The sequence below is a fragment of the Cryptomeria japonica genome, chromosome 10 (assembly GCF_030272615.1).
Source record: "Cryptomeria japonica chromosome 10, Sugi_1.0, whole genome shotgun sequence".
In the NCBI taxonomy this organism is placed as follows: domain Eukaryota; kingdom Viridiplantae; phylum Streptophyta; class Pinopsida; order Cupressales; family Cupressaceae; genus Cryptomeria; species Cryptomeria japonica.
The window spans coordinates 686,837,729-686,851,366 of record NC_081414.1 but is presented as its reverse complement, the minus strand read 5'-3'; the positions used below and the strand labels follow the sequence as shown (position 1 = coordinate 686,851,366).

The 13,638-nt window shown below is 37.4% G+C and overlaps 1 pseudogene; it reads right to left on the bottom strand.

The window, feature by feature from the left end:
* Positions 1 to 13,638, bottom strand: part of LOC131063404 (putative DEAD-box ATP-dependent RNA helicase 29) — a 72,273-nt pseudogene that overhangs the window by 10,011 nt on the left and 48,624 nt on the right.

Below are 13,638 nucleotides of genomic sequence, written 5' to 3'. Positions count from 1 at the left end.
TAAGGTCTTTTACCAGTGTTAACCGGGGGTTCGAAAGCATTTTGCCATTTGCTCCCCCTAAGCCTTTGAGGCTTAGTTTGCCGGTTCCGATATTTCCACACTAGGTGCAGAAACCGGTTCCTCTTCCGACATTGTTGGTTTCTTCTTCCATGTTTTCTTCATGTCTCCTTGAACTTTTTCAACATCTATTTCACCTTCCTGAGTGACCGGTATATCATCAGATATACTTTTTCTATTTCTGCAGAATCTTGCAATATGACCCGGTTTGCTGCAGTGATAGCAAACAAGTCCAGGTGCTCTCCAAGGTCCATTGTACATGTTTCCATTCTTCCTTCTGCATGTTGCAGCAGTGTGACCATGACCATGACATATCATACAACTTTCTCTCCATCCGGTTGCCGCTTAATGACCACCGCTTCTTGACTGATGATTGAAGTCATTAAACCAGTTGTGGTTCCGATTCATAAAAGATTCAGGACTAGTTCCTTGGGTCCTCTGAGGATATCTTCCAGTGTTATCCACTACAGACCTGCATTCAAATGCTCTATGCCCAAACTTGTTGCATGCATAACAATGACCATTGAACTTATTGAATCTAGGTACATTGTTGATAAAATAAGGAAAATTATTGTAGGCTTTGCTCCTACATACATTGGCAGTGTGTCCTTCTTTAAGACAGTTAAAGCAAACAGGTTTGAAGTTTTGCTTACCTTTTCCTTTGAGTGTCGGTTGCTTCTTTGATGCTTCAGCATTTGTTCCTGAGGATTCTCCTTCCTCATGTCCAGAAAAACCAAGACCATTGGTATTCTTTGCCGGTCTCGATGAGTCAAGCTTTTGCTCTAGCTTGACTGTACTTTTGCCAAACTTAGCAAGTATTTCCTTTGACTCAAAGAGTTCTTTGGAAATAGCAGTGTTTGTCTCCATAAGACTTGCATTTTCAGAGATGGCAATGTTCAGTTCTCCTTGCATGTCTTCTTTTTCCATTCTACTCTCATGAAGGCGAGCAGTTAGTGCACTAATCTCATGTTTCAACTTGGAGATCTCATGATCTCTGTCTTTTACCAGATCTTCACGTTTTCTCCGGTTCTCAAGCTCTTGATTGAACCGAATAGTCAGTCCTTCCAACTCCTTTCTCAGATTGGAGTTTGAATCATTCAACTTATTCAATTCAGCAATCATAGCTTCCATGTTAGCTTCATCTTTAGAACTACTTTCAGATAGTTCCATCAGCTTTTCTGCATGTTCTCTTCTTTTTGCTTGAGATGCCTTGTATTTGACCATAAGATCATCATAGGCTTGCTCAGACTTAGTGAGCCGTTGAGTAAGTTCCCTCAAGGTGTATTCCCCCATATCTCTTTCCAAGTGGTTAAACTTATAGAAAGGTTGGCTCTGATACCAATTGATGAATACTAAGAGGGGGGGGTGAATTAGTATGCCAAAAATCTTTGCACTAAAACACTTACACAGTATAAAGATAAACCGGTAAAGCAGTATACATCCAAAACAGATGTCCTCACCGTGCTCTAAAGAACATGACCCCGGAAGAAGCCTTCACAGGATCCAAACCAGACATTACACCTCAAAATCTTTGGAAGTCCCGTCTATGTTCATGTGCCTAAGGAAAAACGATCAAAGTTGGAACACTCCGGAAAGAAAGGCATGCTAGTCGGATACAGTGAATCCTCCAAGGCATTCAGGATTTACATCCCAGGTCAAAGGTACGTTGAGGTAAGTAGGGATGTTAAATTTGAAGAAGATATTGCTTTTAAGAAATCGAAAGGTTCTTGTGTTATTGATGAATCTAATGATAATCAAAATATAGACGTTGATTCTAACCCTGAGATTCAGAGGGAGCAAGTTGAACCTCCACCTCAAGATGATCATGATGATCCTCCAGAACCCATGAATCCCACTAATATTCCTAGTGACATTGTCGTTACCAAAAAGAGGCCACTCTGGGTAAGAAACACCATTCAAGAAGCTGAGAGATTTGCTGCTCCAAGTGGCACCTTCCGTGAAACTAAGAGACCTCAGGTATTTTCCAACTACGTTTCTTTAATGTGTAATCTTATTGAAACTGAACCTTGCAATGTTGAAGAAGCCTTAAATCATCATGCCTAGAAGCTTGCTATGGATGAAGAATATCAGTCAATCATCAAGAATGATGTGGGGCACCTTGTGCCTAGACCCAAAGGCAAATCTGTTGTTTCATCTAAATGGTTATTTAAAATTAAACATAATGCTGATGGTAGTATTGAAAAATATAAGGCTAGATTTGTAGCGCGTGGCTTTTCCCAAAAGGAAGGCATAGACTATGAGGAAACTTTTGCTCCTGTTGCTAGATATACTTCCATTAGAACAATAATTGCTATTGCTGCCTCTAAGGGTTGGAAACTACATCAGATGGATGTTAAGACTGCTTTTCTCAATGGTGTCATTGAGGAAGAAGTCTATATTAAGCAACCTGAGGGATATGAGATTCAGGATAGATTAACCCATGTGTGCAGGTTAAAGAAAGCTCTGATACCATGTTAAATTAAGTACTTTCAGATTGTATAAACTCAGAAAAATCAGAATTAGATTAAGCTAGGTTAATTAATCCATAGTTTTCCACACTTAAGCATGAAATGAAAATGAAATGCACAAGGACAAAACACAGTTACCCTGGGAAAACCTCCTAGTTCAAGATCTGCTACCTTCTATTGGAGTTCGCTGTTACCAGTTTTCCCTTTCATTAATTTCGCCTTCACCAAATATGTCTTGCATATACATAAAACTGAATGTAGATATTGAGAAGTATACGCCATCTTTATATGAGTCATGTTCCCTTTTTATGTCGGCCTTCTTTGCATTTAAATCTTTTATTTATTTTAATTTCTTTTTAGGTGAAGTGAGATAGGGTCGGCCCTATCAAGGAGGCGAATGGGTTTGAGTGAAGCGTGGAACCTTTTGTGTGCACCGAAAGGCAATGGGCCAGGCCCTATATTAAGGAGGCGGATTCCAATGTTGCCCTAGGCAATTGGAATCCGCTAGCCCTAATTATAGCCAACACTCCCTCTTAATTAGGGAATAGAATCATAATCATAATCTTCTAGCTTGCACACAAGCATAGACTGGATCCACCTTGTATTGCTCACAGAGGGTGGAGAGGATCCTTTTCTACCATCTTACATTGCCCGCAGAGGATGGCCAAAAGGTTACAATACCATCTTACATTGCCCGCAGAGGATAGTTTAACAATTACACCACCTTACATTGCCCGCAGAGGGTGGTTAACAAAACCATCTTACATTGCCCGCAGAGGATGGTTAATGTTGATTATAATTAGGGATGGTGGATTCCAATTGCCCTAGGCAACATTGGAATCCGCCTAAGGGTCTGGTCCCTCCCTTTAGCGTGTAGGGTTGGGCCCTATACCTCATGGCACACCTTAAAGAACCCACGCCACTCCACGTCTCATGCAAAGGTCCAACCCCATATAGAATGCACTTCGGATTAAAGGAAAAGAAATAAATTAAAAGGATAAGCCGACATGAACACAAGCCAACATACATGGTCAATGCATCATATAAATAAAGACACTTCTCACCTCAATAACACACAATTGATCATCCTTATTCCATGCGAAATATATGTCTGCCATTGCGAGTTAAGAAGGAATAAATATATGTCTGCCATTGCGACTTAAAGGAGGAATATTAGATCTACCATCACAGCAAAATACCTCAGTTATATCAGCGAACTACTTCTGACAATGAAAGTGCGAAATTCATTCATGTGAAGAGCGAACTGGTGTTGAAGGAGAGCAAACTGAAGTTGCAGTAAATCAAGAGCAGACTTCATACATTACCAACCTAGGGTTTGGACCTGATTGATGTTGGAAGGGTTAAAGGTGCAGTCTTGTGAAAGACATTATCAGTTCTAAGTACAAACACCTTCAAGTACTTGAGATAAGTGTTGTAACCTTCATATGCATTCAATCCATAATCAGATTTGAGGATCTTTTCTGGCTGGGTTTTTCCTCCTAGGAGGTTTTCCCAGGGTAATTGTGTCTTGTACTTACTTTTCTCTTTTCTTGGTTATGCTTAAACCTGGAAAACTATAACCTATTCATTTAATCAATTTAGTTAAGTAATTAAATTCTGATTTTCTGAGTTTACATTAATCTGAAAGTGTTAAATCAACATGGTATCAGAGCCAAGTTGTACTAACCGTAATCAGATCTAGCATCCTGTAGCCTAGATCTTGCACTCTCTTGCTGTCGTAAAATTGATGACAGGTTCCAGGATTGAGGAAAGATTGAAAAGGTTTTGTGATCAAAGGTTTTGCATGGTCACATCTTGGTCTAGTATGCTTGAAGATCTGACTCTTCAGCATCATTCAAGCTAAGTATTTTTTGAGTCATTGCATTCTTGATTGCAAGAGATTGAAGTATTATCGTTTGGCTGACCTAGTTCTAGGTTGTATTGATTTTATGATTCTAATTGCCTTAGTGGGTAGACTTATCTAACATAGAACATTATTTAGATTTGCATACTCCTTTTGTTAGAACTTAGAAGGTATTCTAAATTTCTGTTTGAGTATTGCAAGGTATTATAGACCGATTCTTCGTTAATATTTTTGATTGGAATCAGAAATGTCTTGGACTCATCACATCCACAGTTGCCATCTATATAACTATGATCTAAATACTTGTTATGTTCTCTGCATATGTAATTTAGATATTGTTATTATGTTAAATAATATGGATTGGTTCTATTATTGACTTTTGATCTAAAAGTTCTAAGTATTCTTGTGATGAATACTTATATGCATTCTAAGTGAGTAGCTATGCTTGGTTGAGTTATGTTTTTTTAATGATCTTCATTCATGACATTTTTTTTTATTGACTTGAATTCTACTTGACATGAACGACTTATGGAGATGTGTTCAGTCATGAGGAGCTAATGATTGTTTCCCTTGGCATCATTGATATAAGTATACCAACTAAGGTGTAGGAATTTTATGTTCTATTAATTGTGAAGATGAACTCTTAATGAACAGATCGAGATCACTTTGACTTAATATTTTTTGGCCTATGCGTAATTTTACTAATAAGTGTTCCTGATAGAAAAGTTTAGTTGAAAGATGATTTGCAATCATGTTCGTAGTATGCAAGGGTTAATGCTAGACAGCCTTGTAGTTCGTATAATATAGATCTTCTTCATGTGCTTTTGACGTATGGGATTCTTCTACTATTATAAACTACCTTAAGATCTGTTTGGCTTTGATCAAGTATAAATTGTGCTTGGTGGTTAACAAAGAGTATAACTAATATTTTATTAATATCATTTTGCAGAATGATGTTGTTGTTAGATCAATGTTATCAATGCTCACTCGTTTTGATTTACTTCTAATTACTTCCTCTGGACTGAACTGCAAATAGATGAACTAATGGATATTATGGCTGCATTCAGTATTTGGTCTTTTCTATGATTTGAGTGAACTATTACTTTCGTTTATTGTTACACCAATGTTATAAACATAGCCTTGAGATGTTCTCAAACCTTCAAATCTAACCATTGATGTGAAGAATGAGATCTACTATAAATGTTTTATAAAGAAGTTATGTGTGGCTCCTTGTTGTTTTAGAAGTGTATTAAAGATTCCTTAATGTTTTAGGGCAGATCTTTCTTGCTTGGTTTTGTAAAGATAATGGTCAACTATGGACCTTAATGGAATCTTGAGTTCTGATAAATGTAGATTCATCACTTCTCCTATAAGAGGTTGATGGGGCACAATTGGATGATTTGTGAGGTTTTTCTTTATTGTGCTTACTCCATCATCTGTTCCAAGAGATTGAATTTATATCTTATCTTACTAACGTTGCATAATGTTGCTATTCATTGGCTGAAACTATTTCTACAAATCTGTGGTTCTATTTGTGATTTCTCTTTGAATGATTTCGCAATTGATCTCTTAGGATTTTCATTTTTTTTATTAATGACATTTGATTGGCAATCTTGTTGTGTAATCTCTTGATGGAAGTTATCCTCATCTTATCTCAGCAATTGTGCTATGGGTCCACCTTATTGATCGAAAGACAGATGGACAGGATACTTGAGATTAACATAAAAGATTGATTGTGCAGAAGTTAAGAGGGAGCGCCTCCTTCTGAGTTTGGTATACTCTAACTTATGTTGGTTGATTACTTTTCTTATGAGTATTAGCATGGAATTCTTTTCTTGGGTCAAGCATCTTTAATTTCATTGAACTGACTTGATGCTTAAATGTATGATTTCCTATCCTTAAGTGCAAGAAATCGATTGGATCTTTCAGTGGCTTAGAGTGCCTCTGAAATAGGGCATACTAATTCTTCAAGCGAAATTATTGGGATGGGCATACACTCTAAGGAAGTTCGAGTGCCTTGGAAGCTGTGATTGAACACAGTTGTTGCTGAGAGGGAGTTCCAACTATTTTGGTATATCTTAAGGGTTATGAGATTCAGGATAGAGTAACTCATGTGTGCAGATTGAAGAAAGCTCTGTATGGCCTCAAACAGGCCTCTCGTGCTTGGTATGAAAGAATTGATAAATACTTGTTAAATTTAGGATTTTGTAAAATTGATGCTAACTCTAACATCTACTTTAAGTTATCCAATGATGAAATGCTAATTATAGTTCGATATGTGGATGATTTATTTCTTCTGGTAAAGATGAACTTATCATTAGATGTAAGAAAGAACTAGCTTCAGAATTTGAAATGAAGGACTTAGGTTTAATGCATTATTTCCTAGGTCTAGCAGTATGGCAAAGGTCTAACGAAATTTACTATTGATATTTTGAAAAGAGTTAGAATGGTGGATTGTAAACCTATGTCTACTCCTATGGAATCTAACTTAAAGAAATTAAGTGTTTCTGCAGCTAATTCTGATTTTGCAGATCCATCAGAGTATAGGCAATTGATTGAATCACTGATGTATCTAGTTAACACTAGACCAGACATATGCTTTGCTGTGAATGCTCTTAGCTAGTTCATGAGCTTGCCCAAACATGTTCATCTTGTTGCAGCCAAGCACATCCTAAGATACTTGCGACACACAGTTGTTATGGGCTGAAGCTGCTTAGGTTCAGATTGGTCAAGAAGTGTTACCGACAAGGAAAACACTTCAAGCATTCACCTGCTGGGATCTTTTGGACCTACAGGGACAGTCCTCAGTTGCATTAAGTATTGCTGAAGCTAAATACATTGTTGCATTAAGAGAAGCAATGTGGTTTCTCAAAAATTTTGTTATGTTGTTTTGATTTATTATCAGGGGTGTATAGAGATACTTGACAATTCAGTGTTTTATGGCAGGTCAATCCTGTGTTGCAGATGTTCTCACCAAGTCTCTTGAAGCTTGAGTACTTCAAAAGATAGACTTGAAGTTGTGGAGAACACCGCCTTGGTTGAGAGGGAGTCTCAACCTCAATGATACATTGTGTTGTATCAACCACCCTCTGCAGGCAATGTAAGGTGGTATTGTAATCTTCTCAGGGAGAAGAGTAATTGTTAACCATCCTTTGCGGGCAATGTAAGATGGTATTGTAATCTTCTCAGGGAGAAGAGTAATTGTTAACCATCCTCTGCGGGCAATGTAAGATGGTGTTGTAATCTTCTCAGGGAGAAGAGTAATTGTTAACCATCCTCTGCGGGCAATGTAAGATGGTATTGTAATCTTCTCAGGGAGAAGAGTAATTGTTAACCATCCTCTGCGGGCAATGTAAGATGGTAGAAAAGATCCTCTCCACCCTCTGCGGGCAATGTAAGGTAGATCCAGTCTATGCTTGTGTGCGAGCTGGAAGATTATATTATGTAGTTCCATTGTATGCATGTGTGCAAGATGGAAGACTACAGTATTTTGATTATGTCTATTCCATTTCTTGCTTGTGTGCAAGATGGAGAAACATGTTTATTAGATTCCATTCTATGCTTGTGTGCAAGATGGAAGACTATGTCTTCATTTTATGCTTATGGAGAGCAATGATTATGTATCTCCACTCTATGCTTGGGTGCAAGATGGAAGATTATGATTTTACATTCTTCTTTGGGAGAAGATTGAGGTTAAGGCAATGAATGATGGATATGCGTGATCGATGGCATGGAAAGACTCCATGATGTGCATGAATAATTGTGTATGTATTCATGACTTGCAAGTGTGCATGTTAAAGGTTGAAGTCACCCTCCACATGCAGTACAAGATGGATACTATGGGATACTTGTCGTGATCCTCTCTCAGGAACATTTGAAGTTGACAACTAAGTTCGGATTACAATTTAAACATTGTATGTATTACTTAGGGCTGGGCCCTAATCTTGTAACCTGGTTGTAAGATTATCTTTCTCCCTAATTAAGAGGGAGTGTTGATTATAATTAGGGATGGTGGATTCCAATTGCCCTAGGCAACATTGGAATCCGCCTAAGGGTCTGGTCCCTCCCTTTAGCATGTAGGGCTGGGCCTATACCTCACGGCACACCTTAAAGAACCCACGCCACTCCACGTCTCATGCAAAGGTCCAACCCCATATAGAATGCACTTCGGATTAAAGGAAAAGAAATAAATTAAAAGGATAAGCTGACATGAACACAAGCCAACATACATGGTCAATGCATCATATAAATAAAGACACTTCTCACCTCAATAACACACACTTGATCATCCTTATTCCATGAGAAATATATGTCTGCCATTGCGAGTTAAGAAGGAATAAATATATGTCTGCCATTGCGACTTAAAGGAGGAATATTAGATCTGCCATCACAGCGAAATACCTCAGTTATATCAGCGAACTACTTCTGACAATGAAAGTGTGAAATTCATTCATGTGAAGAGCGAACTTGGTGTTGAAGGAGAGCAAACTGAAGTTGCAGTAAATCAAGAGCAGACTTCATACATTACCAACCTAGGGTTTGGACCTGATTGATGTTGGAAGGATTAAAGGTGCAGTCTTGTGAAAGACATTATCAGTTCTAAGTACAAACACCTTCAAGTACGTGAGATAAGTGTTGTAACCTTCATATGCATTCAATCCATAATCAGATCTGAGGATCTTTTCTGGCTGGGTTTTTCCTCCTAGGAGGTTTTCCCAGGGTAATTGTGTCTTGTACTTACTTTTCTCTTTTCTTGGCTATGCTTAAATCTGGAAAACTATAACCTATTCATTTAATCAATTTAGTTAAGTAATTAAATTCTGATTTTCTGAGTTTACATTAATCTGAAAGTGTTAAATCAACAACATACAAACCAAAATGCGAATAAAACATTCACCCACAAAAGCAATACAACCATAACACAAGATATTTGACGTGGAAACCCAACTGGGAAAAAAACCACGGTGAGATGGAACTCACAAGTCACTATCTGCAGAATAGAAACCAGACCGGTTAAGGTCTTACAATGTTCTTCACCAGAACAGATCCTGTTAGGAATCTCAATCTCTGTTAGGAGATAAGTCCGATTAAAGACTACCTTGTTAGAGGATTTTAGATTCACATGTGTGAACCACCTTGTTAGAGGATTTTACAAAGGCTTTGAGGCCTACCCGGTTAGGAGCTACTGACTTGTTAAAGATGTGAGTAATCAACAAGTGTTTGATCTATCTAATAGCACAAACTGCTTGGTTAGATCCAGTATTGCTCACAGCTAATGCATTCCAGCATTACTTCAATCTTCTCTATCTCTCTCTCAGTTACAACTCGATCTTCTCAGATAAGATCGCTCTTCCAACAACTCAACATCCACCTTAAACCCTAGCTCAACTTTAATCCTTTTCGCAACCACCTAAAACCCTAGACATGATGTCCCTTTTAAAGGAATCTGATTTCATGTTGGTCCAATAGGATTTCTTTACAATTTCCTAGGTTCAATGAACCTAGACATACTTAGTAACACGACACAGGAATCACCGTTAATGTGTCGGCACCGTCAAACAATCGGTGGATTGGTAACTCATCACAAAATGCCGGTTGGTAACTCATCACAGAGTATTACCGGTCCATACAAAATACCGGTTGCCGGTTTGACAAAAATGAAGACTGGTAAGAATGTGTTGTGCCGCTTTGCACCCTCGTACCACTTGTGATCTGCGAACTGCTTGGGGTCAACATGCCACTTCAGACCGAGAAACACATTCTGCAAAATCACTACTAGTCAAAAGACTAGAATACAACATACCGGTTGAGCATGAGCTCATACATATAAAGGGGATCTCAATACAAGTGTGTGTCCATCAATGACAATCACAACATAAACATCAAAAATGCCAACAAGTTCATACAAAAGATGGAATTTAGTCTACTGGATTATAATAAGAACAAATTCCTACACCATCTATATATGAATTGCGGAGTGAAATTCCTTCTATCATCTTTGGGAAAGGAGAAGACAAATTTACCACTACTCTAAGGCAGATAATACCCTCTACAGTATATAATAATAATGATCTTATATTTTGCATTTTGGATAAGAGAGAAGGAAGACAAGCATTAATAGAAAACATCATATTGGTTCTTACACGAATCAGTCAATCAATAGATGATTGGAAATTCACCTACAAGGTTGTTTGGGCCAATAAAAATCAAATGAAAGCTATACCACACACCAATCTAATCACAATCAGCCAATGTCATGAAGCCAAAATGGAATACCTAAAGACACCAAATGAATTTAAGGAAAGTAAATCAAATTTTCTCATTTATACAAATGTAGACTGCCCAATAGACAAATCTTTCTTTAAGTTTGTCCATATTGCAGTTGGTAAAAAGAATGGTTCGACTCTTGAAACTCATGGTGATCACTTTGAAGAGCAATTGGAGAATACAACAAATGACATTACTAGAGCAAGTAACAACTTCTACGATATCCTCTCCATGGATCCTAAGTTACCCAATGAAAGGAGAAAAGAATTTTGGGATACTTCTACAAACTGTCTGATTGCACTAGTTATAGAATGTGAGAATATTGAAAGTGATCCAAAATGATATAAAATTATTTCAGAGAAGAACATCACATTTAAGGTCATAGATGTGTGTCATGCTTCTAATTCTCATCTTAATATATGGCAAGCCAAAATTTCTGCTTTGCCCCAAAAAAATATCCATAAAAGTGTGCAAGGATTGGGCCGACCAAAGCAGCTCCTTGTAGATGCAGTTGATGCAAAAGGGGAAATTGATTTTTGTATTGATGTTTTCAGTGGTTTCAGACTATGCTATTGCAAGATGTCTTTTGTTTCTTCTCTCTGAGGATGAGAGAAATCTTAAATTATGAGCCTTGCAGATTTCCAACTCTTGGTTATGTTGTTGAGAGATATTGGGATAACTCACTTTTTGAATTAAAGGCAAAAACATATCCTAGTTCAAGTTTTGCAACTTGTGATAATATAACAGTAGCGCAGCAGAAGTGGAATTGTGAAATAGATCTTTTCTTAAAAACAATTCCCAAAAAAGTTAAAACTTGTAAAGACCAAGCCATTAGCAGAGTTAAGTATGACTCAACAAGCTTTGCAAAGAAAAGGGAATTCAAGAAAAACTATTTGAAGACGAAAAAGACAGATATTTGGTGAGACTTAACAACAAATAGCCAGTTAAACAGACACTACAAAATTCATTGTATTTCCAAGAATGATTTGGTATCCTGGCAATTTTTGAAAGATCAAATCAAGAATAATTTGAATTAAATGAGAGGAGTTGAATGAAGAGTTCGTGAACGAAACAACCTACCCTTGCAACATATTGGAAAACTATCATCCATCAACAATTTCATCAAGTTGGGTGTGCTCTTGGTTATGATCATAAGTACACAATATAATTATGGACAAGAAAAGTCTCACACACGTTATCCCATTACTTAACTTCTCCAAATGATGAGCATTGTGGAGTGTGGTGGGCATGTAATGTCCCTGCTGGACAAAAACCCAATACGTTGGCTAAACCTTGGTAGACATTCCTATGTCGTACTACCAAGTGTGTACCCACACCAAATGGCAAGGCCAATAGCCACAAGTCCACAAGGGCTAGCCTAGTTGGCACTTTGATGGGATGAAAAACCCATCCTTAACATCGATGGGTTCCATTCACCATCACTCCAAGCTTTTGGCATAGTGGTTGCCTTGCTTGATAAGGCCAAAAAGAATGTATTTTTATGACATGCATCTCACAAAAGAATATTATAAGGAATTCATGCATGAGTCATTTCCTATTGAGAATCATCTTGAACATGATCATCCCAATTGCAAATTGTTTGAGAGCAAGCAATCTTGGGAAGGGTGGACTACCATGTTGCCACCACAAGGGCCAGATCACAGCCAATTAATTTTTTTGCTTGGGCAATTGAGGTATATAATAGTACCCATGCAGTTAATCAAATAATGATAAAGGCAGTGCTACTCATAAGGGGAGTGCCAAGAAAAGAAATAATAAACAATTAAATTGTATTTCATTAAAAAGAACAAAGGGCAGTAAATGAAGGATTGTGTCTATTGGAGTTAAAAGGGCAATAGTTGTGATGAAAAGTTGTGGCTCCCTTAAACATGAGATATAAAAGGTAGAACAATTCATTTCTTGTGAATGGTGGTGACTCCTTCAAGAAATGGATATAGAGAACAAGTCATTTCCTTGGGAAGAGAAAAAGAATGAATAGATCAAACAATCAATTTGGAAAATACGAAGTGACTTGCAAATAAGCAATTACAGCCAAAGAGACAAAAACCCTCAAGAAGAATTCAAGAGATCTAAGGACGAAAACCTTTATTTCTCATCATCAAGTCTTGGACGAAAACCCAAATCTTAACCTTCAGGTAAATTAGAGCTTTAAGGTGAAACCCCTTAAATTCTCTTAGCAAGTTAAGGTTGAAAACCCTTAATCTTTCCATTGCTGAGTTAGGGACATAGCTGAAAACCCACACAAGTTCTATTTTCAGAATTATTATTAGTAAATTGAATATTATAATAAAATTTCATCATTTTAGATAAAGTTATATTTATGATTTAATGCAATTATCATTCTAAGTTGGAATTATTGTTTTAGAGCAAAAATTAGAAATGTTCTAAAAAGGGGACATTATGAAGGGTGATGGCCGTTCTATGGGCAATATGCCAATATCCCCTCATCATGGAAATCCAATCCTATGGTTTTGTTTTTCCCAGATGACAATGTTAAGGAAATTTCATCAGATCATAAGTCTAAAGCTATAATATGCAGATTTATGGATAGAAATTTGGATATTGTTGAGATTGCCAGGTAGATGTAGCCGTTTTGCACAGATATCAAAATGCCTTCTATCTCTATTCTTTCTAAGAGTTTTTTTCTTCTTCTTTTTCATATAACTAAGGAGTGGAATTTTGTTTGGCTCAATGGTCTGCAGTATTACAAGAAATTCGGTTTGTTTATGTGCTCTATGGCAGCATTTTTCCCATCCTGACCGGGTATCTTTTTTGAAGGTTCCTTTGTGGATCTGTTCCTGTAATCTTCCCCTAGTTTGAAGAAAGCTAAGATGATTCAGCTATTGGCAAAGAAGATTGGTGTTTTTGTGGAATTTCATCCAGATCTGGTTAGCTCCTTCAGTAACTATGCCAGGATTTGTGTGTTTGTGAACCACGCCCTGTTTCCCACTCTGTTAGTAT